This window comes from Triticum dicoccoides, chromosome 7A (assembly GCF_002162155.2).
Source record: "Triticum dicoccoides isolate Atlit2015 ecotype Zavitan chromosome 7A, WEW_v2.0, whole genome shotgun sequence".
Classification (NCBI taxonomy): Eukaryota; Viridiplantae; Streptophyta; class Magnoliopsida; order Poales; family Poaceae; genus Triticum; species Triticum dicoccoides.
In genome coordinates, this window is record NC_041392.1 from 666,618,346 (window position 1) to 666,639,957 (window position 21,612).

Genomic DNA, 21,612 nt, shown 5'->3' on the forward strand with positions numbered 1-21,612 from the left:
ACTGAATAAATTGTGAATAGCAATATCTACTTGCTTTTTACTTCATGATTGTTGCACTAACGAGACTGACTAAATATGAGCTGGCTCAAAGCCTAGGTTGCATAGCAATTGGTTTAAATTTGCAGCTAAAGGAAGGAACACCATCCTAGAAGAAAATTATACTCCCATATGCAAAACAACCAGCTAGACAAAGACGCAAAATAATCAGAGAAGCCAGCAAAATGTTTAGTTAGTACAGTACCATTTTCGCCTTGAGTGCAGCTAACGTTACATTCAACTGAAGATAAGGTATTACAGGCTTTTGCCTTCTAACCGTGGAATTAACAACAGTTTTCTCAATCTAGTGTGATGGGAAGGTAATGGGAGGGGGTCAGGGAAGTGGGTGGAGGAAGGGTGGCTACCTGCCTACGGACTGGTCCGCGGCGTTGCTCGGCATGACCGGATGCTCGACGGAGGGATGCGCTGCAGGGGGCGGTGGGGCAGAGGAGGCTTCGGCGGGCTCGGCACGCCGCGCCTAATGGCATGCAGTTCCTGCGGCTCCTGGCGGCGGGCCAGAAACCTGGCGGCAATCCAGCGGGATCCCTTAATTGCGGCGGTGGCGAGGTCCGGCGGGATCCCTTGATGGCGGCGGCGGCGAGGTCCGGCGGGATCACTTGATTGCGGCGGCGGCGAGGTCCGGTGGGATCCCTTGTTTGCGGTGGCGGCTTTGGACGGAAACTGGATTAGGGGAGGGGCGAGAAAAAGTATAGGCAGCTGCGGCTGTGTGACGATCTGGGGCAGCGGCGGCACGACCGACAGGAGGGACGCCGTCATCGCCACGGTCGAGGGTCGGGTCGGTGGCGGCGGCTGTGCGAGGGGATTGAGGAGGATAATAAACTGACAACGACGAAGGCTATGCGAGGGATTGACTAGCGACTGGATTGACCGGCTAATTTACTACTCTACCCTGTTCGCACATAAAAAACCTTTAAATGATTTCTTTGATCCGACAGTTAGAAAAAATCAGCGGCGGAGTTACACGAAATTACGAATCGTAACTCGTCAATCACCGTAATGCACACACTAGCAACTTCCAATATTATATTTGAGTACTTCTCTTTAGATGTACTGGATATATAATATATAATGTAATATATGTCCAGATTTGGGAATTTTTATGTATGTTTTTTATAAAGTTCTGTAGCGTTTTCTTATAATATATACTATACATACAATTTTTTAATACAATTTTGTTAGAATTTTTCCATTCTTGCAATTTTGTTACCCATATGCAGAATATGATGCAAGGTGTTAATTAGGCAGCAGAAACACACCAGTGCCAATTTTTTAATACATGTACGCCTATTAGTTTTTCTTTATTATGTTTCATACAAATATTGTATCACCATTGATTGCAAATGACATTATTTCGTCTTTTGCTCCCAGGCCTGAAATCCCTATCTCTTCTCTACTTCTCTATCTACTACTATTAATAATCTTCTACTACTATTAAACAATCAAACAAAAACTTTCTTACATGCACCCCGCAATTAATCCCACAATAACGCACGAGCCAATCAGCACCACACGATTATCTATCTACTTCTTCTACTACTATTAAACAATCAAACAAGAACTTTCTTACATGCACCCCGCAATTAATCACACTATAACGCACGAGCCAATCAGCACCACACGATTAGGCCAACAAGTCTCAATCTAACGGCCATCATTAATCCAATACCTCTACAGTGTGCACTTAGCATTTACCAATGACTGACCGTACTTCACCAGGAGAGTAGTAGTCGAACAACCAGCCCCGCGCGTCCCCTACAATCACGGAAATCAGATCGCAAACTAACAACCAGCCCAGCATCCCCTACAATCACGGAAAATCAGATCGCAAGCTAAGGGAACTTCACGCCCTTGACCTTGACCTCACCGCCAGGCACATACGCCGCCAACCAACGGCGTCTCCTGCCTGCGCAGCGACCACGCCGCACTGCACCGTCCCGTCACCTCCGTGCACGATCGCCATCGCCGATTGTTGCCGCTCGTAGCGTGGCATCCGTCCTGCGAGATCGCCAGTGCCCAGGAGAGAGCCTGCCCCGGCACCCGCACCGCCGTGCCCGCCCTGCACTGGCACCCACGCCGCCGCGCACACGCCCGCCGGGGTAGGGCGCCAGCGCCTGTCGCGTCCCCTGAACCAGCCGGGCACACGCAGCTGTGATTCTTCTGAGGACTTCTTCAGGTTCGACTTCTTCCTTTGACTGTTGCAGCATTACTCATGATTAGATTTTTGATAATAGAGTTCTAACTAATAAACAGTTGCACAGCAAAATGCTATAAGCCTTTCATTTTACATACTGACTATATGAGGATAATGAAACTGGATTTGTGTTGCACAAATTGCCTTTACTATATCAAGTAAATACAGGAAAGTGACTTTACTATATCAAGTTCCATCAACATGACCACCAACACAATCATTCTACAAAGTAATATAGCATCTATCCAGCTCCAGGGTGTTACAATGAATTGTATAAATCTGTATAAACCCACTTTTGCACACCACATGATTGAGAATGTGCATGATTATTTAAACTGAAAACATCTGGAGTACACGTGATCCATTCTAATTCTGAAAACTAAAGAAGTCGCACTTCCTGCTCCCTGAGTACAAAATGGTGCATTTGAATGTCTGTTTGTTGGAACTACGCAACTTTAGCATATCTTTTTTTTTCATGTGCATCTCCTAATAGGTGAGAGCATCAACAACATTTTGTTGATCTATCATGAACCGGTTTAGAATATATGTTTTTGCAGGACTAATGCTTGTGGTAAGCCATCTAAGAAATATTTAGAGTTGCCGACAAAGGTAATCTGGAAGTATGATTTAGTAAACAAATATGCCCGACCATCACATCAAGGAAATGTTCCATATACAACTACATGAATTTCTTAGAACAATAAAAATATTGTGCAATGCAACGAAGATTCAAAACATACTCTTTGATTCAGACTTGTTGCTCCCATCCCCTTTCGGTACCAAAAAGTGTTCAAGTTTTATACCTGATCTGGAATCCAAACCCCTGGCTTGCTGAATGACTCGAGCAGGTCAGAACCACATAGCAGCATTACCTTGACACTTCCTGAGACAAAACGCAAGTCGTAAACAACTGATTTATATACAGTGTTATAGTACTGATACAATTGGTGATCCAACAATGTGAGAGAAGACACTACTGTGTTGCAACAACAAAAATCATTGTCACATACCTTGATCAGCTAAGCCATCCTTGCACAGAAGAATTCTTAACTCTTGAGAGAATGGTCAAGGTACGCTGATGACCTTTCTGCATTGCCTGTATCAAGAACACAAGAATGTGTCCATCAAATGAACACATCATCCGAACTGAAAGTACCTTATGTGATAGCGAAAATCCAATGGTACGCATGTACTGATAACATGAAAAATCAGGTTATTATGCATGGATCAACCATCACGAAAGACGAGCTTCAACATGCCAATTCGCAGAGGCGAATCCGGTGAGCAAACGGCAAGAGGTCATGAGCAGCCCCAAATTGCAAATTCGGTCATGAGAATGTGGTGTTAACACAAACCCATACACATTTCCAGTTCCGCATAGTACCTTCTTCTTGTTAGCATCGGTTCACCAGGGACATGTATCCATTAAGGCAGTAACATCCCAGCACCGACTACCCTCGCTGCTGCAACTCATCCTTCGCAAGCTCTGTACGTATGAAACAAGAGATGGGGTAATATGCAATCTATTTGTTCTGATTCTCAGCATGTTCTAATATTAACACAACACTTCAGAGTTGCTAAACAGATTTAACAGGTGCTGCGGCTTACCAAACATGTCTGTGCATGTAGGTGGGAAGGTTGAAGCTCCCGGTGGCCACCAGCACAACACCACCCCGCCTTCCCCCGTCTCTGCGGTCATCCAATTGAATAAGGGAACGTATGGTGGACTAGGATGACTCTGAATAACGCAAGTGAAGAAATCCAAGATCAGGTTCTTTTCTTTCTGCTTACAGATTTGGATCCGTGGACAACTTCTCTGTGGGGACGGGAACTTCCACCTCCTCCAAGGCCATGGCCACGACCGTCCTCTTCAAATTCCCAGCTGGGCAAGAAGCCGGCACAAAATCTTCGCTTCTCTCTTCCTGGGGTCGGCGTGCGCCCCCCACCTGAGAGGTCGGTGTGCGGTAAGGGGCCGGCGTCACCGGCGAGCATGCCAAGCTCGACCGCCTCCTTGAGCACTTCGACGGCCGAATTCGAAGGAGGAGCGAGGTGGAGCAGGGGCATGCACGTCCGCCGGCGTGGGTGACGAAGGGGAGGGGCGGCCTTACAGGGAGCGCCGGCTATGGAGGGAGGGATCTGGCGACCATGGAAGATTAGGGAAGGGAGGAGAAAAGACAGGGGCGGTGGAATGACTGGCTTTTTTAGTACAACTACAGTATATACTAGCAGTGTCCAGAGAAGGATTGTGAGTGACTGTGGCGTTGTCCAAACCAATTTTCTTTCATCCTCTAGAAAAATACTTTTCTTTTATAGGGCATGTTCGATTTTGGGTGCCATTTCTTTAATCATCACGGCTTGTTATGATCATGATGATCAGTTGATGGTTTAAAAAGTTTCGTATAAATATCTATAAAAATTAAATAAAACTGAATATATTTTATGTTTTGTAATCCTGTAGGTCATCTTGTGGAGTACTTCACCGAGATATAAATTTTATGGGTCTATGAAAACTAACTAACTCTGATTACTACTTTATAGGATCATATGACATATTTTAGAACAAAACTACCTGTCATTTTAGTGGATGAGGAATAAAATGATGATATTACAAGAAATCAAGACTTGAAAGATGACGGAAACAACACAGACCCCAAAGATTGAATGATTATTGATAGACCCCCTCCCCCCCCCCCAAAAAAAACATCGAACATATCACCCGAAGTTGAGCTCATCTCACAATCATTTATCCTTTCACCGACTGTCACTCCAACAAACGATGACTTAATAGAGTAACTTTGTTCATCGGTATGATTGATGATGTCCCTTTACTAGAGTAAGACATATTTTTTCATATTTTAAAGTATGAAGGAAATGAAGTTGACGAGGAAGTTTTTGATATATATTTTAAAGTACGAAGGGAACCAAGCTCAAACCAATATCCCATCGGATGGAGCACCATAGATCGTATCAATAAATGGACCTTCAAGAGATAATGGTGTTTAGTTGTGTTTTTTTAAATTATGTAACAAATTATAATAGAATTATGTGATCATCAATGTTATATGAAGACATGTTTATGGGTCGTATGTTACACGCGCGCTCATATCACTGAGCATAAGACAGATTTGAATGGGTCGGTAAAAAACTCACTAGAAGAGAAAATATACTCAAATAGATGTTTTTATTGTAGATTATGATACGTGCGTTGCACATGCATGTGTACTAGTAGCAAAAAACAATCTAACCACACTCTCAAATTTGAGAAAATCCGAACTTTATTCTTATGTGTAAATGTTCACACTAACATTGGAATATCAAATTGTCGGTGTACAAAAAGAGGGGTACACTTTTTGTACCCCTATAACTGTGCACGGGCAGTCTGAGTCTACTACTATTAAACAATCAAACAAGAACTTTCTTACATGCACCCCGCAATTAATCCCACAATAACGCACGAGCCAATCAGCACCACACGATTAGGCCAACAAGTCTCAATCTAACGGCCATCATTAATCCAATACCTCTACAGTGTGCACTTAGCATTTACCAATGACTGACCGTACTTCACCAGGAGAGTAGTAGTCGAACAACCAGCCCCGTGCGTCCCCTACAATCACGGAAATCAGATCGCAAACTAACAACCAGCCCAGCATCCCCTACAATCACGGAAAATCAGATCGCAAGCTAAGGGAACTTCACGCCCTTGACCTTGACCTCACCGCCAGGCACATACGCCGCCAACCAACGGTGTCTCCTGCCTGCGCAGCGACCACGCTGCACTGCACCGTCCCGTCACCTCCGTGCACGATCGCCATCGCCGATTGTTGCCGCTCGTAGCGTGGCATCCGTCCTGCGAGATCGCCAGTGCCCAGGAGAGAGCCTGCCCCGGCACCCGCACCGCCGTGCCCGCCCTGCACTGGCACCCACGCCGCCGCGCACACGCCCGCCGGGGCAGGGCGCCAGCACCTGTCGCGTCCCCTGAACCAGCCGGGCACACGCAGCTGTGATTCTTCCGAGGACTTCTTCAGGTTCGACTTCTTCCTTTGACTGTTGCAGCATTACTCATGATTAGATTTTTGATAATAGAGTTCTAACTAATAAACAGTTGCACAGCAAAATGCTATAAGCCTTTCATTTTACATACTGACTATATGAGGATAATGAAACTGGATTTGTGTTGCACAAATTGCCTTTACTATATCAAGTAAATACAGGAAAGTGACTTTACTATATCAAGTTCCATCAACATGACCACCAACACAATCATTCTACAAAGTAATATAACATCTATCCAGCTCCAGGGTGTTACAATGAATTGTATAAATCTGTATAAACCCACTTTTGCACACCACATGATTGAGAATGTGCATGATTATTTAAACTGAAAACATCTGGAGTACACGTGATCCATTCTAATTCTGAAAACTAAAGAAGTCGCACTTCCTGCTCCCTGAGTACAAAATGGTGCATTTGAATGTCTGTTTGTTGGAACTATGCAACTTTAGCATATCTTTTTTTTTCATGTGCATCTCCTAATAGGTGAGAGCATCAACAACATTTTGTTGATCTATCATGAACCGGTTTAGAATATATGTTTTTGCAGGACTAATGCTTGTGGTAAGCCATCTAAGAAATATTTAGAGTTGCCGACAAAGGTAATCTGGAAGTATGATTTAGTAAACAAATATGCCCGACCATCACATCAAGGAAATGTTCCATATACAACTACATGAATTTCTTAGAACAATAAAAATATTGTGCAATGCAACGAAGATTCAAAACATACTCTTTGATTCAGACTTGTTGCTCCCATCCCCTTTCGGTACCAAAAAGTGTTCAAGTTTTGTACCTGATCTGGAATCCAAACCCCTGGCTTGCTGAATGAATCGAGCAGGTCAGAACCACATAGCAGCATTACCTTGACACTTCCTGAGACAAAACGCAAGTCGTAAACAACTGATTTATATACAGTGTTATAGTACTGATACAATTGGTGATCCAACAATGTGAGAGAAGACACTACTGTGTTGCAACACCAAAAATCATTGTCACATACCTTGATCAGCTAAGCCATCCTTGCACAGAAGAATTCTTAACTCTTGAGAGAATGGTCAAGGTACGCTGATGACCTTTCTGCATTGCCTGTATCAAGAACACAAGAATGTGTCCATCAAATGAACACATCATCCGAACTGAAAGTACCTTATGTGATAGCGAAAATCCAATGGTACGCATGTACTGATAACATGAAAAATCAGGTTATTATGCATGGATCAACCATCACGAAAGACGAGCTTCAACATGCCAATTCGCAGAGGCGAATCCGGTGAGCAAACGGCAAGAGGTCATGAGCAGCCCCAAATTGCAAATTCGGTCATGAGAATGTGGTGTTAACACAAACCCATACACATTTCCAGTTCCGCATAGTACCTTCTTCTTGTTAGCATCGGTTCACCAGGGACATGTATCCATTAAGGCAGTAACATCCCAGCACCGACTACCCTCGCTGCTGCAACTCATCCTTCGCAAGCTCTGTACGTATGAAACAAGAGATGGGGTAATATGCAATCTATTTGTTCTGATTCTCAGCATGTTCTAATATTAACACAACACTTCAGAGTTGCTAAACAGATTTAACAGGTGCTGCGGCTTACCAAACATGCCTGTGCATGTAGGTAGGAAGGTTGAAGCTCCCGGTGGCCACCAGCACAACACCACCCTGCCTTCCCCCGTCTCTGCGGTCATCCAATTGAATAAGGGAACGTATGGTGGACTAGGATGACTCTGAATAACGCAAGTGAAGAAATCCAAGATCAGGTTCTTTTCTTTCTGCTTACAGATTTGGATCCGTGGACAACTTCTCTGTGGGGACGGGAACTTCCACCTCCTCCAAGGCCATGGCCACGGCCGTCCTCTTCAAATTCCCAGCTGAGCAAGAAGCCGGCACAAAATCTTCGCTTCTCTCTTCCTGGGGTCGGCGTGCGCCCCCCGCCTGAGAGGTTGGTAGTCCGGCGTGTGCGGTAAGGGGCCAGCGTCACCGGCGAGCATGCCAAGCTCGACTGCCTCCTCGAGCACTTCGACGGCCGAATTCGAAGGAGGAGCGAGGTGGAGCAGGGGCATGCACGTCCACCGGCGTGGGTGACGAAGGGGAGGGGCGGCCTTACAGGGAGCGCCGGCTATGGAGGGAGGGATCTGGCGACCATGGAAGATTAGGGAAGGGAGGAGAAAAGACAGGGGCGGTGGAATGACTGGCTTTTTTAGTACAACTACAGTATATACTAGCAGTGTCCAGAGAAGGATTGTGAGTGACTGTGGCGTTGTCCAAACCAATTTTCTTTCATCCTCTAGAAAAATACTTTTCTTTTATAGGGCATGTTCGATTTTGGGTGCCATTTCTTTAATCATCACGGCTTGTTATGATCATGATGATCAGTTGATGGTTTAAAAAGTTTCGTATAAATATCTATAAAAATTAAATAAAACTGAATATATTTTATGTTTTGTAATCCTGTAGGTCATCTTGTGGAGTACTTCACCGGAGATATAAATTTTATGGGTCTATGAAAACTAACTAACTCTGATTACTACTTTATAGGATCATATGACATATTTTAGAACAAAACTACCTGTCATTTTAGTGGATGAGGAATAAAATGATGATATTACAAGAAATCAAGACTTGAAAGATGACGGAAACAACACAGACCCCAAAGATTGAATGATTATTGATAGACCCCCTCCCCCCCCCCCAAAAAAAACATCGAACATATCACCCGAAGTTGAGCTCATCTCACAATCATTTATCCTTTCACCGACTGTCACTCCAACAAACGATGACTTAATAGAGTAACTTTGTTCATCGGTATGATTGATGATGTCCCTTTACTAGAGTAAGACATATTTTTTCATATTTTAAAGTATGAAGGAAATGAAGTTGACGAGGAAGTTTTTGATATATATTTTAAAGTACGAAGGGAACCAAGCTCAAACCAATATCCCATCGGATGGAGCACCATAGATCGTATCAATAAATGGACCTTCAAGAGATAATGGTGTTTAGTTGTGTTTTTTTAAATTATGTATCAAATTATAATAGAATTATGTGATCATCAATGTTATATGAAGACATGTTTATGGGTCGTATGTTACACGCGCGCTCATATCACTAAGCATAAGACAGATTTGAATGGGTCGGTAAAAAACTCGCTAGAAGAGAAAATATACTCAAATATATGTTTTTATTGTAGATTATGATACGTGCGTTGCACATGCATGTGTACTAGTAGCAAAAAAAATTCTAACCACACTCTCAAATTTGAGAAAATCCGAACTTTATTCTTATGTGTAAATGTTCACACTAACATTGGAATATCAAATTGTCGGTGTACAAAAAGAGGGGTACACTTTTTGTACCCCTATAACTGTGCACGGGCAGTCTGAGCCACCACTACTAGGGAAAAGGCTAGCAGCAGCGCGGGTTTTAGACCTATCAGTAGCGCGGGGTTGTGCGCTACTGATAAGGCGCTACAGCTAACGAATGGCAGTAGCGTGCCTCCACCCACGCTACTGCTAAATCGACTTAGTAGTAGCGAGTTCCAGGAGGAGCGCTACTGGTAATTATAGTAGCGCTTCTCTCTGCCCGCGCTGCTACTATTATTTTGTATTTTATTTCATGTTGTATCCGTACATCTTTACACAAGTTTTCATACAACAGGAATTTACAAATTGTTTTTACATCATAATGAGTTATTACATCACGGGGTGAAAGAACCGCATGGACTAGTTTCAAGTGGACGGACATCCACTTGAAACTAATCCGCGGTTCTTTCACCCAATGATATAATAAATATCATCATCATCATCATATCATTAATACCTTATCATCATCATCATATCATTGGTCACTAGTCGTAATCACAAGTACTCCTCACATCTTCAACTCTAACACATTGTATCACATAATAAACATATTGTACCTCATAGGACCTACTACATTCTCTTAGGACCTACTATATTCTCTAAGGTAAAATAGCAAAAAACAAGATAGCCCCTGGCTCTCCATTATGGAGAATGCAGATTATCCTGTCTCCAATTCTCGCCTTTCGCTTAATGTTGCTTCCAAGAACCTCCTTACGAATGTCCAAACATTTTTTCCACTCTTTGATTAGCATTTGTTCACCGGTTTCAGAAATTCGATATGCACAGGTGAGATCCGTAGGATGACCTGGCTGTAGGTTCAGAACTTCAAGGCGACCATTTTAATACATTAGATGAGGCACACAATCCATCGGGATTTTTTGTTGAAAAACATAGTAATAACTTCGTAGTTAGCAATGATGTACTAGTTTTAGAAGTATGCAAAATATGCACGGATGTCGTAATAGTAAAATATCTTACCAGGGTATCTCCATAGAAGTTATCGTGGTTCAACACGTGCACTAGTGGCACGTATTCACCATAATTTGGAGGAGTTCGATAATAGGTATTGTAATTCTCAAAAAAAGTACAATAAGCAATCAGATAATTTTTCTCCTTATAAGTTAATTCGGAGCCATCAGTGTAGTGGGTTTTGTCTACCATCTTCTGCACATTCTTTGAAGATTCAAAATAAGCTGTCAATGGAAATAAACTGTCAACTATTTTGAAATAAACAATATAAATTAGTTAATAACTATGTTTGAGAAACTCACATTGCGGTAGAATCGGAAGCGTATCAACAAGGACCCAAATATCCATATTGTCTTGCTCGATGTCAGGATCACCAAGATCCATGGTGACAATCATACCCTCATAAAACCATACATTTTGCAAAGTGCTTCCCAATTTTGGCAACCAAAATGGGTTACGCTCTGATAATTGTACAGATTTACTTCAAAATCGATATCATGATGGGTCCTTAGGTGTATTTTCTTTGTTTGAAAATTTTCATGGTCTTCAAAACCCATCCTCTCCAAGATATAGCGTCTTGCATGGCATGGGATAAGCTGGTCGAATTGTAAAAGATGAAAATTAGACGTTGAAATAGTTAAAGTCATGCTTAATTACGAAAAAACACTTGTCGTTGTTGCGTACCGTTTCAACATCGAAGGTCTCCTTGAGCTTAATGCTGAAGTGCCGATCTTCATCCAGCTGAACGAACCTGTCGCACATACCTCGATCATCGTGGCACCAGCTGCACTCCCTCGGGAGACTGTCGTCGTCCGAGTATGACATTTCCTACGTTCATCATTCAAAGATTAAACTTGTACATATTTTAGCACAAGTCATGCCAGAATTCACGGAAAAATCCGGCATGACCTTTGCTAAAAAAGGACATATCGAGCGCCTGAAATTTGCCGGAACGGAAATTAATCAACACTCCGGCAAAACATAGGCCACTCGGAGGTGTAACCAAAACATGAAATAATTGCTTAAACTAAAAAATAACACCAAATATGGCATGTTCAACTAGTTCTATTAATTCAACTAGTTCTTACTAAATATAAACTTAGTATAAAAAGAAAAAAAACCAGTTCTTTCTAAAAATGAAGTAGTTCAACTAGTTATTAATTTACTTACTATACTAGTTCAACTAAAACTTAACTAGTTCAACTAAAACTTAACTAGTTCAACTAAAACTAAACTAGTTCTATTAATTCAACTAGTTCTTACTAAATATAAACTTACTATAAATAGAAAGAAACTAGCACATCTACTACTACTAATTAACATCTAACTACTACATCTACTACTAATTAACATGTACTACTGCTAATTATACAACTAGTTTACCATAACTACTAGTAATTAATATCCACCACTTCTAAAAATCATTATCTATGAACCCTAAATTAACATCTACTACTACTAAAATCATCTACTAACTAAGCAAAGAGAGAGGGGATGGGGGGCTTACAGAGGGAGAGACGGTGGCGGGGAGGTGCTCGGCGACGGAGGGGCGGCGAGGGCGGGCTCGGGATCGGGAGGGCGGCGGTCCTGGGCGGCGGGCTCGGTCGAGGGCGGCGGCGGTGAGGTCGAGGGCAGCGACAGTGTGGTCGAGAGCGGCGGCGGTGAGGTTGAGGGCGGGCGGCGACGGCGGTGGTGAGGGCAGGCGCGCTCGGGCTCGGGCGGCGGCGACAGGGAGTAGGGGAACAGGCCGGTGGGGGGGGGGAAGGAGGACTTAGTGAAATTTTGATGCGGGGGGTGGTTAACTCGAACTAGCAGTAGCGCACGTACGGAAAACGCGTATAGCTAACTTATCTACAGCGCGTTTTGGAGAAAACCGCTACTGCTAATGGAAGCAGTTATTTCTTTTGTTTAGTAAAAACATCAAAAATATACATTGGTAATCATTATCTTTTTGTGTATAATCTAAATAGTTAACATGAATCCTCACTGTACCTGTATAGGTACAGGCGATGATTCATATTGCAACCACAAATCATACACATATAGTTGAATGAAGACCAAGTGCTCGAGATAGGTTGAGAAGCAACATATTTAAGGTGGTAAACACCTTGTTCGCTTAGCAGTATGGGACTAAACTTAATTAGTTGCGGTCATACTTAGCAGTAGCGAGTTTTGAGCAAAACCGCTGCTACTAAGTTCTTTAGCAGTAGCGCGTCCACGGGAAGGGCGCTACTACTATATCTAGCCTAGGGGCAACACCGTGGCAATTATAGTAGTAGCGCTCTTTTCACCTAGAGCGCTACTGCTACTCAGTCATTAGCAGCGCTCTTTTCTAAAGCTCGTTGCTGCTAATTAGCAGTAGCGCCTGTTTTTAGACCGCGCTGCTGCTAAGTTCTATGTATAAGGGTTTCCCTAGTAGTGCACGGGCACCACCACACTGAGCAAGGCAAGGGAGCTGAGCCAAGGTAAGGCTGAAGCTCAGGAGAAGCAGAACGACACCAAGACCAAGACCACAAAGAGCAAAGGGGACGAAACGGGCCCCTCCCCCCGGCAAGATCCTTGCCGGGAGGCGGTTTTAGCAAACCCGGCAAGACCCTTGCCGTGGCAGCTCGCCCCACACCTACGAAGTGAGTCACCCTTGAGTCCACTGCCCCCATGGGGCAAGGATTCGGGAGACATCCCCGTGGTGGCATGCAGATCTTTGTGAAGACATTCAAGATCAGATACACCCTTCAGAAGATGATGATCCTTGGCGGGATCCCAGCCAAGGAGGACCACAAGGCCCTCGGCAAGAGCCTTGCCGGGGATGACAGCAGGCACCACGTCAAGGCCCTTGCCAAGAACACCCGTAGGGCCACCATCAGGCCCACGCCAGTCAAACCTCCACCGCCGTTCGCATGCAGCTGCCGACCCAACCAGCTGGGCAGGCACCTGCGTGGGCGGCATGCAGATCTTCATGGAGACCCACCACTGCGCCACCTCAGCTACCTGCCTACCTACATGGCACCGCGAGCGCCGCTGGCCAGGGCGCGTGTCGACGCGAGAGGGAGCGGCGACGGACGAGACATGGCTCTCCCCCGTCCCCGATAAAGCAAGGACACCTGGGGAAGACGCATTAAATAAGCCTTGTCATGTAATGCGAGGGATAGCCTCACATCACTATTCCCTTTCCACCTCCTGTGTGCCATTGTGGCAACCCCTTTCCTATAAAAGGAGGCCCGAGGCGACCAGGAGGAGGATTCGGCTTTTTGGAGCTCCTCACGCCCCATAGCTAGCTCAAGAACACATATATACAATCCACCAAAGCAGGAGTAGGGTTTTACGCATCCCCGCAGCCCGAACCTGGATAAACGAACCGTGTGCTATCTGTTTGATCCGTTCTTCTCACGACCCCACGCCCCGCAACCATAGTAGGGATTCTTGTGATCCCATAGGTGTCGTTCCCACCGACATCTTTGGCGCGCCAGGTAGGGGGCGCAGTTGTGAGAATCGGCTTTAGCAGTTAGTTCGACGCTTCTTCATCATCATGGCGCCCAAGAAGAAGACGACGGGGGCGGTTGGCCCGTCGGAAGCCGGACATCCCATCACGACGCGGGCGAGCAGCGGACCGGTCGCAGAAAGGACCCGGGGCGCCGTTCGCGAACACCAACACCGTCCTAGCAGCCGGAGTTTGGGAGGCGGCGATGTTTGTGCGCCTGGTAACGGGCCGCACGCCGCCAAATCCAAAGACGGAGCCAGGCCCTCCGCGGTGGCGCGGGGCCTTCCAAGATCGCTGCCACCCCGCCCGAAGGCGATGCGAGGGCCTCCAAGACTCCCACGCCGGCGCCGATGGCGCGCTCCTCTCAAGCGGCACGCGATGAACGGCGTAATCACGCCGAAGACCCCGGGCGTCGCCGCAGGAAGAGCCCTGAGCGCCACTCCCGGGAGGTAGAATACTTGCCCGCTCGCCGAGCCGCTGGTGAAGATGGCATGCGACTGCGGGGTCGTGATAGAGCTCCTTCTGACATGGTCAGAAGTCGAAGCGCGTCGCGATCCGTGCAGGTTTCGCTGCCACCAATGCTAGCAGAAGCCCTGGCACGCGCGTAGTTGCTCCTCGATTTTCCTCCCACTACGGGGAAACTCGACGAATGGAGAGCCACTATCCGAAGCTTAGTTGCGGTGGCCGACAAAGACGAACCGAGTCCGGTGGAGCCCCCGGGTCGACGCTCCGACGGAGTCCCACGCACCAGTGGCAGGAAAGCCGGCGGCGCCGTGATGTCACATCCCTAGCTTCTGGTGCTGCCTGGTGTGTGCATCATGTTTAAATTCTGAAATTTGAACTGAGGGAAATTGGAAGCCTCAAAACCCTAAATAAAGAGGGGCAAGAAACCCTAAAATTGCAATCAGTAAATCCAAAATGCCCTAGAAATAGCTCTGACAATTTTGGCAAGAGTTATAAATCAAACCAAAATTTTGGGACATTTCTAAGGAATTATTGGGCTCTGATTTTAAATCAATATTTTATTTGAATTTGGAGTTATATTCATAATATATAATGAATATATTTTCAAATGACCTAAGATATTTTTGTTATGTGTGGAGAAGTCCATTAAGTGACTTAAAAATATCCAGGGGAGTTTTGGCACTGCTTTCAAATTCTGTTTGAATTAAAATTCAGTGCCAATTAAATAAAACAGAACAAAAATAGAAAACAGTAAATAAAAGCAGAGAGAGAACTTACCTCAGCTTACCTGGCAGCCCACCCACAGCCCAACACTGTGCAGCCCACCTGCGCGGCCCAGCCCACCTGGCCCCCCCTTCTCCTGTCGTCTTCCTCCCCTCGCACCGAAGCTGCTCGGTGGCGAGCGCTGACGATGCCCCGGCCACCTCCTGCTTCCCCAGCCTCCCTAGCGACGCCACGACGACGTCTCGTGTCCCCTCGCTCCTCTTCCTCCCTCGCTGCTCCCTCTCTCTTCCCCGAACACTCTTCCCCCCTCCTCTGTTCTCCTCACCGAGCGGAGCCCGTCGCCGCCGCTTGCTGCTGCCGCGGCCACCGCCTCCCCCTCACCCCTCTGACATGCCCGAGAGCCCCACCTTCGCCTTCTATGCCTCCTCGACGAGCCAAGCAACCGGGGACGCGCCGTATCGCCGCCATCGACATCATCTTCAACCTCGGGCACCGCCGATCTCCGTCGCCGATATGTCGTCCACAACCCGTCCCCGAGCCCAACGAGACCGCCGACGAACTCGCTGTGAGCTCCACTCCGTTTCCCCTCCTTTGTTTTGCTCGTTCCCGTGCCGTAGCACCCCCGCCCACATTCCCGAGCACCGCCGTCCGCCATGGCCGCGTAGCTCTCCTGACCTGAGCCCCTCTGCTCGAACCCGTGGCACCAGCGCGCTTCTGGTGGCCCGCGGATGCCGTCTGGACCATCAGCTTCTCCCCTAGCGCGCCGCAGCCCCAACCCCGCACATGGCCGAACTCCGGCCGCCGCCAGGAGCCCGTTTCCGGTGAACCCCGGCCTCCCTGTGCCCAGCTGCATGCGCCACTAGATGCGCGGGAGCACGGGCTCCCTCTTGGTGCCCTCAGCGCGACCAGCCGCGGGCTGTAGCGCCATCCCGAGAAACTCCGGCGAGGTCCCGCCGTCGCCATGGTCGCCGGCGTCCCTAGCCGACGTGGCCGCATGATTAGCACTAATCACGGCCAGCTAACCTCCCCAGAGCCGCTGACGTATGGGCCCCACGCCCTTATTTAATCCTTATCTTTTTCTGTTAAGTTTTAACCTAACCACCATGGGCCCACACGTCAGCTTTGACCAAGCTGACGTGGCTGTTGACCTGGTCCCACTTGTCATTGTCACTAACCAGCACTAGTCACTGACCAGTGGGCCCCACTGGTCAGGTTTGACCTGGGGCGCCCAGTTGACTCTACTGACATCACAGTGACGTGGGGCTGACGCAATAAGTATTTTCTGGATTTAAAAATAATCAGGAAATTCCAGAAAATAGCTAAAACTTCAATAAATCATAGAAATTCAACCGTACCTCCAAATGAGATAAATTATATATGAAAAATGATCAGAAAAATCCAATCTATCCATCTGTACTATTTTCATGCATGTTAGAACAACTTATAGGTGCTGGTTAGCACAAATCATATAAATGGCATCTGAATAATCACATATGGAGTTTGAATTTGAATCTTGTATTCAAACCAACTTCATTTAATCTGTTGCTAGTTGCATTAGCCCAAAACACATTCATTTTGCCATGTCATGATCATGCATCATATTGTGCATTGCATTGATTGTGTTCCCTTCTGTGTTGCCGGTATTTGTCCCCTCTCGATAGACGTGTACCGACGATGTGATCGATGACACCGATGAAGAGCTATATTATCTTCAGAAGTGCCAGGCAAGCAAAACCCCCTTGTTCATTCCGATAAAATCCCACTCTCTCGCTCCTGCTCTCTTTTACTGCATTAGGACAACAACGACATATTTGATACTTGCTGCGGTAGCTGAACCCTTTATCCTTTGCATGACCTGTCATTGCCACAGTAAATAGATGAAATCCACTAGCATGAGTAGGAGTTGTTTGAGCCCTGATGTGCCTACTCATTCATGCTTGTTTGTCATGCCTGCTACTGCTTAGAGTTGAGTCAGGTCTGATTCATCGGGGATGAATCAGAGGCGTGTGAACATGTCCCAATGTGTGTGAGCTAAGTGTGTGAACACGATTTGGTAAAGGTAGCGGTGAGAGGCCATGTAGGAGTACATGGTGGGTTGTCTCATTGCAGCCGTTCTCAGGAACTGAGTTCTGTGGTTGTGATCCATGACCAGTTACTACCACACATTGGGGTCCGGTAACTCGACCCCTCTCGACTTATTAATCAACATGATCTCTGTTCAGGACTTGCAACTAGTTTCTGGTGTTTGTAGGTAGTGTTAGTAGTCTACCAAGTGGCACCCGGTATAGGTGGGCTTGGGACAGACTAGGCACAGTGGCCCGGTGTACCAAGTGGCACCCGGTTGGTGGGCTTGGGAACCCTGCACACATCGTTTGGGGCCGTAAGCGACACCCCGGCCGGATCTCCTTGCGGATGGAACCCGAATAGGCGATAAACCTGGACTAGAGACTTGTTCGGTTAGTCAGGTCGTGGCCGACTCCCTCGCCCGGCTTCCGCTTGAAGGTTGCCGAGGTACATGACGTGTACAGGGCGATAAGTGGCGAAAGCGTGTGTGAAGAAGTACACCCCTGCAGGGTTAACATCATCTATTCGAATAGCCGGATTCCTCGGATATGGAAACTTGGACCCCTTGCATAGTTCATAGACAATTGAAAGTGGATACTCTAAAATACGCAAGATAAGCGTGAGTGCTATGGATGGCGTTCTCGTAGGGAGACGGGAGCGGATCCATAGTGGTGTATTGATATGGTGAATATGTGGACTCATGTGCGCCACCTCAAAAGAATTACTTGCAGTCGTAGTTCAGGATAGCCACCGAGTCAAAGCTGGCTTGCTGCAGTCAAACCCCTCCACCCCCTTGTTGATAATGATGCATATGTAGATAGATCTGATGTAAGTCTTGCTGGGTACATTTGTACTCACGTTTGCCTATTTTATGTTTTGCAGAGAGACTTCAGTCTCACTAGTAGTTCCGCGTGGACTTCGACGTTTAGCTTGATACCTCAGCTACGATCTTGTGCCCTCGGCAGGATCTGATAGATAGTCAGGCTTCTCAGCCTTTTTCATTTATAGATGTCTGTACTCAGACATGATAGCTTCCGCTTGTGCTTTGATTTGTATGCTCTGAGTGTTGGGTCATGGGACCCATGTTTGTAATATCTCGCTCCTCGGAGCCTAATGAGTAAAATACTTGAGTCGTAGAGTCATGTTGTGATGCCATGTTGTATTTGCACATATCGAGCATATTGTGTGTATGTTATTGAAATGCTTGGTATGTGTGGGATCTGACCATCTAGTTGTTTATCTTTAGTAGCCTCTCTTACCGGGAAATGTCTCCTAGTGTTTCCACCGAGCCATGGTAGCTTGCTACTGCTCCGGAACACTTAGGCTGGCCAGCATGTGTCCTTCTTCGTTCCTGTGTCTGTCCCTTCGGGGAAATGTCACGCGATGAATACCGGAGTCCTGTTAGCCTGCTACAGCCCGGTTCACCGGAGTCCTGCTAGCCCAGCGCTACAGCCTGGATTCACTCGCTGATGACCGACACGTTCGATGCTGGGTCATGGATGCCTGTCCCTGTAAGTCTGTGCCACTTTGGGTTTACGACTAGCCATGTCAGCCCGGGCTCCTTATCATATGGATGCTAGCGACACTGTCATATACGTGTGCCAAAAGGCGCAAACGGTCCCGGGCTAAGGTAAGGCGACACCCGTGGGAATACCGTGCGTGAGGCCGCAAAGTGATATGAGGTGTTACATGCTAGATCGATGTGGCATTGAGTCGGGGTCCTGACAGCGTTGGTATCAGAGCTTGACTGCCTGTAGGATTACCAAGCCAAACTGGTCGAAGTTGAGTCTAGAAATTCTTTAGTTATATAAGGGAATTGATTGTGGGATGGAACGTAAGGCTCTTTTTACTCCTTATACCTTATGCCCTTCTGATCTGAGTCATCTTATCTTTCCTACGGGGATTAAGAAGTAGGCTATCTCTTCTTTCTATCAGGATCACGTGTTACTAATCCGTAGACTTATAGATTGTTGGATTTAAGCTTGAGTTCAGTTTCTACTACTTCCGTACGTTAACTGTTGATCTCGAAACCTTGATATTGTGCTTCTGAGTGGTTATGCCACCATTTTGTGGATGTCTCAAATCTTTTCTGAGCATTTACAGCCGTTATGCTGTCCGAGTCATCCCAGGTTTCTAAATAGTCGGATGCATTTGCAAATCCCTTCCTCCTGTTTCCGATGTGCCTTTGGTCAGATTAATCACACCAATCAGTGAGTTGAGGTACTTTATTGCCTTGACATATATGTTGGAGCTAGTATTATGACCCTAGGTGTCTTAGGGGATCATCTAGTAATTTAGCCATGATTTGTGTTCCCAGTGTGATGATTCTGGCCATCATTCTCGAAAGCATCCCGTGATGCTACTTAGTAGTAGGTATTCTATCCCTGGGTTTTGAACCCGAGATTCACCCTACTTGCTTCATGTTGATAGTTTTGCTCGTTCCTTTAGGTTATTAGTAACCTTTGCATTAGTCCTCGATGTTCGTGGTATTCCTTTCTTCCGAATACTATGAACCGCTTATGGCAGATGTTCCTCGCTGATCGAAAGATCACAATCAGAGTGCTCTCGATGGGTTCTCGATTCTACATTGTGACTCTGCCAGTTCTACCTTTCTGCATGGGTTATCCGGAAGAAATATGTGGAATTCGTTCGACATGCTAAACCATGCATCCACAACTCAGAAAATTGTATGTTCCTTTGAGTTGTCCCTCTTTAGTTGTCTTCTGGCCCTCGTCTATCAATTGATAGTCAGGAGTAATTGTGCATTCGTGTTATCAATGCTTATTACTCTTGTGGTCCGTCAAGCCATTCTGTCCTGAATGACTTGGAGAAACAAACTCCAGTACCTCATCCATATTTAGGATTGGGTCAAAGTAGTTGTGTTCCGCAGATCAAGTTACAATCCAGCTTCTGGTCTGCTCTACCCTGAAGTATTACCTTCTTTATGACAGGAATTTCATGAGAATTGCACCACCTTTTGTGAATTCTTGACATAGTGATACTTCTCGCCATCCTTTTTCGTTCCTCGGTTCCGTGTTGTTGCAGCCGGAGTGCCGACAAGTGAATCATGATGTGTGAACTCAATACTCCTAGCAACCCCATTGCTTGGTAGTTAATGGATAATAATTTCATTCTTAGCGTGTTGGTTTTTGAATCATCCTTCTAAGACTGATCGTGCTACCTAGTCCTTATTTTGGTGCACCCTTCGATTGATGAGTTAGGATCTTGTCAAGTCCTCACCCATTTGATCATATCGTCTTGCCCTCAAAAGCGAGATTGTTCTCGAGCTTAGTAACATATCGGTGGTTCGTGATTTCCGAAGATCTTCTCGGAAGTATTACCAGGTTGTCACCTGACCGCTATGTTGAGCTCGTGGTCAAGTTGGTTTCTTGTGAACCACCTTCTCTCCAAGAATCGGTGTTAGATATCCCTGAGCTAGTTGGTTAAGCTAAACGACAACTTGGAGGGTTGGAAGATAAAAGCTTGCCTGACTTAGTTCGTTCCAAAGGGATATTCTTGTGTAGTGTGTGTTGAAGAAAGATGATATCTTCATCGATTGGTCCCTGTGATCAGTTGCTGCACCTACTGTCTTATCAATCCTTTGATTTGAGTGTGGGCTATCCTCAAATCAAGTCAGAACCAATGATGTTCGTAATGTTGTCTTACTCGTGGTTGATCCCTCGAGCATACACCATTATATCTTTTGGTTCTAACCAATGCTATCACCGTGTTCACACGATGGTGGAAGTCCAGTGATATGGAAATTCCGATGAGTTGTTGTTGAGCCCATTGACAACATTCTTATCTCCTCCATGATGTTGTTGAACATTAAGTTAGTGTTGGAAACTTTTGAAAGCATTTTCTTCATGCTAGCTCATGAAGTACTTGTTTGATGAAAGGAGTGACTTCCTTTGATTCACGTGCATTTTGATGTAAGTTGCCGTCGTGAATTCGAGAAAGTTTGTTTTTGCTCCTTTGGAATCATCCCAAGTCGGTCATGCACGTGCGAAGAATTCTGTGGTCTGTTAGACTGATCATCTTCATTCCATATGTATATCCTAGCACACCAAGCCACTGATTAACTTGTTCAAGGAAAAGAAGTCTATGCTTGGGATCTAATCCATGGACTTGCGTAAAGACTTCGATATCCTCGATGATGGCTCCCAACCAGAACTCGGTAGTGTTTTATTGTAAGACTACCATGTGGGCATGCTTGTCTGGAACAACGTGTTCACATGTTTGTAGC

At 46.0% G+C, this 21,612-nt stretch overlaps 2 long non-coding RNA genes across 3 annotated transcripts in view; both read right to left on the bottom strand.

The window, feature by feature from the left end:
* Positions 1–8,501, bottom strand: part of LOC119329775 — a 10,521-nt gene extending 2,020 nt beyond the window's left edge. The window contains exons 1-6 of one of the 2 annotated variants that reach the window (XR_005159756.1): positions 8,086–8,501; positions 3,857–3,937; positions 3,633–3,734; positions 3,259–3,344; positions 3,052–3,131; positions 402–2,249 (exon numbers count right to left, since the gene is read on the bottom strand). This is a non-coding gene — a long non-coding RNA (uncharacterized LOC119329775). Of the gene's footprint in view, positions 1–401; positions 2,250–3,051; positions 3,132–3,258; positions 3,345–3,632; positions 3,735–3,856; positions 3,938–4,039; positions 4,433–8,085 lie in introns of those variants that run through there. The other variant, XR_005159755.1, reaches the window with a different exon arrangement.
* On the bottom strand, positions 6,006–7,892 carry LOC119329777. Its single transcript, XR_005159758.1, has 4 exons — positions 7,679–7,892; positions 7,305–7,390; positions 7,098–7,177; positions 6,006–6,295 (listed from the first exon to the last, which is right to left on the bottom strand). It is a non-coding gene; the product is annotated as an uncharacterized LOC119329777 (long non-coding RNA).
* Positions 8,502–21,612: the final 13,111 nt, after the last annotated feature.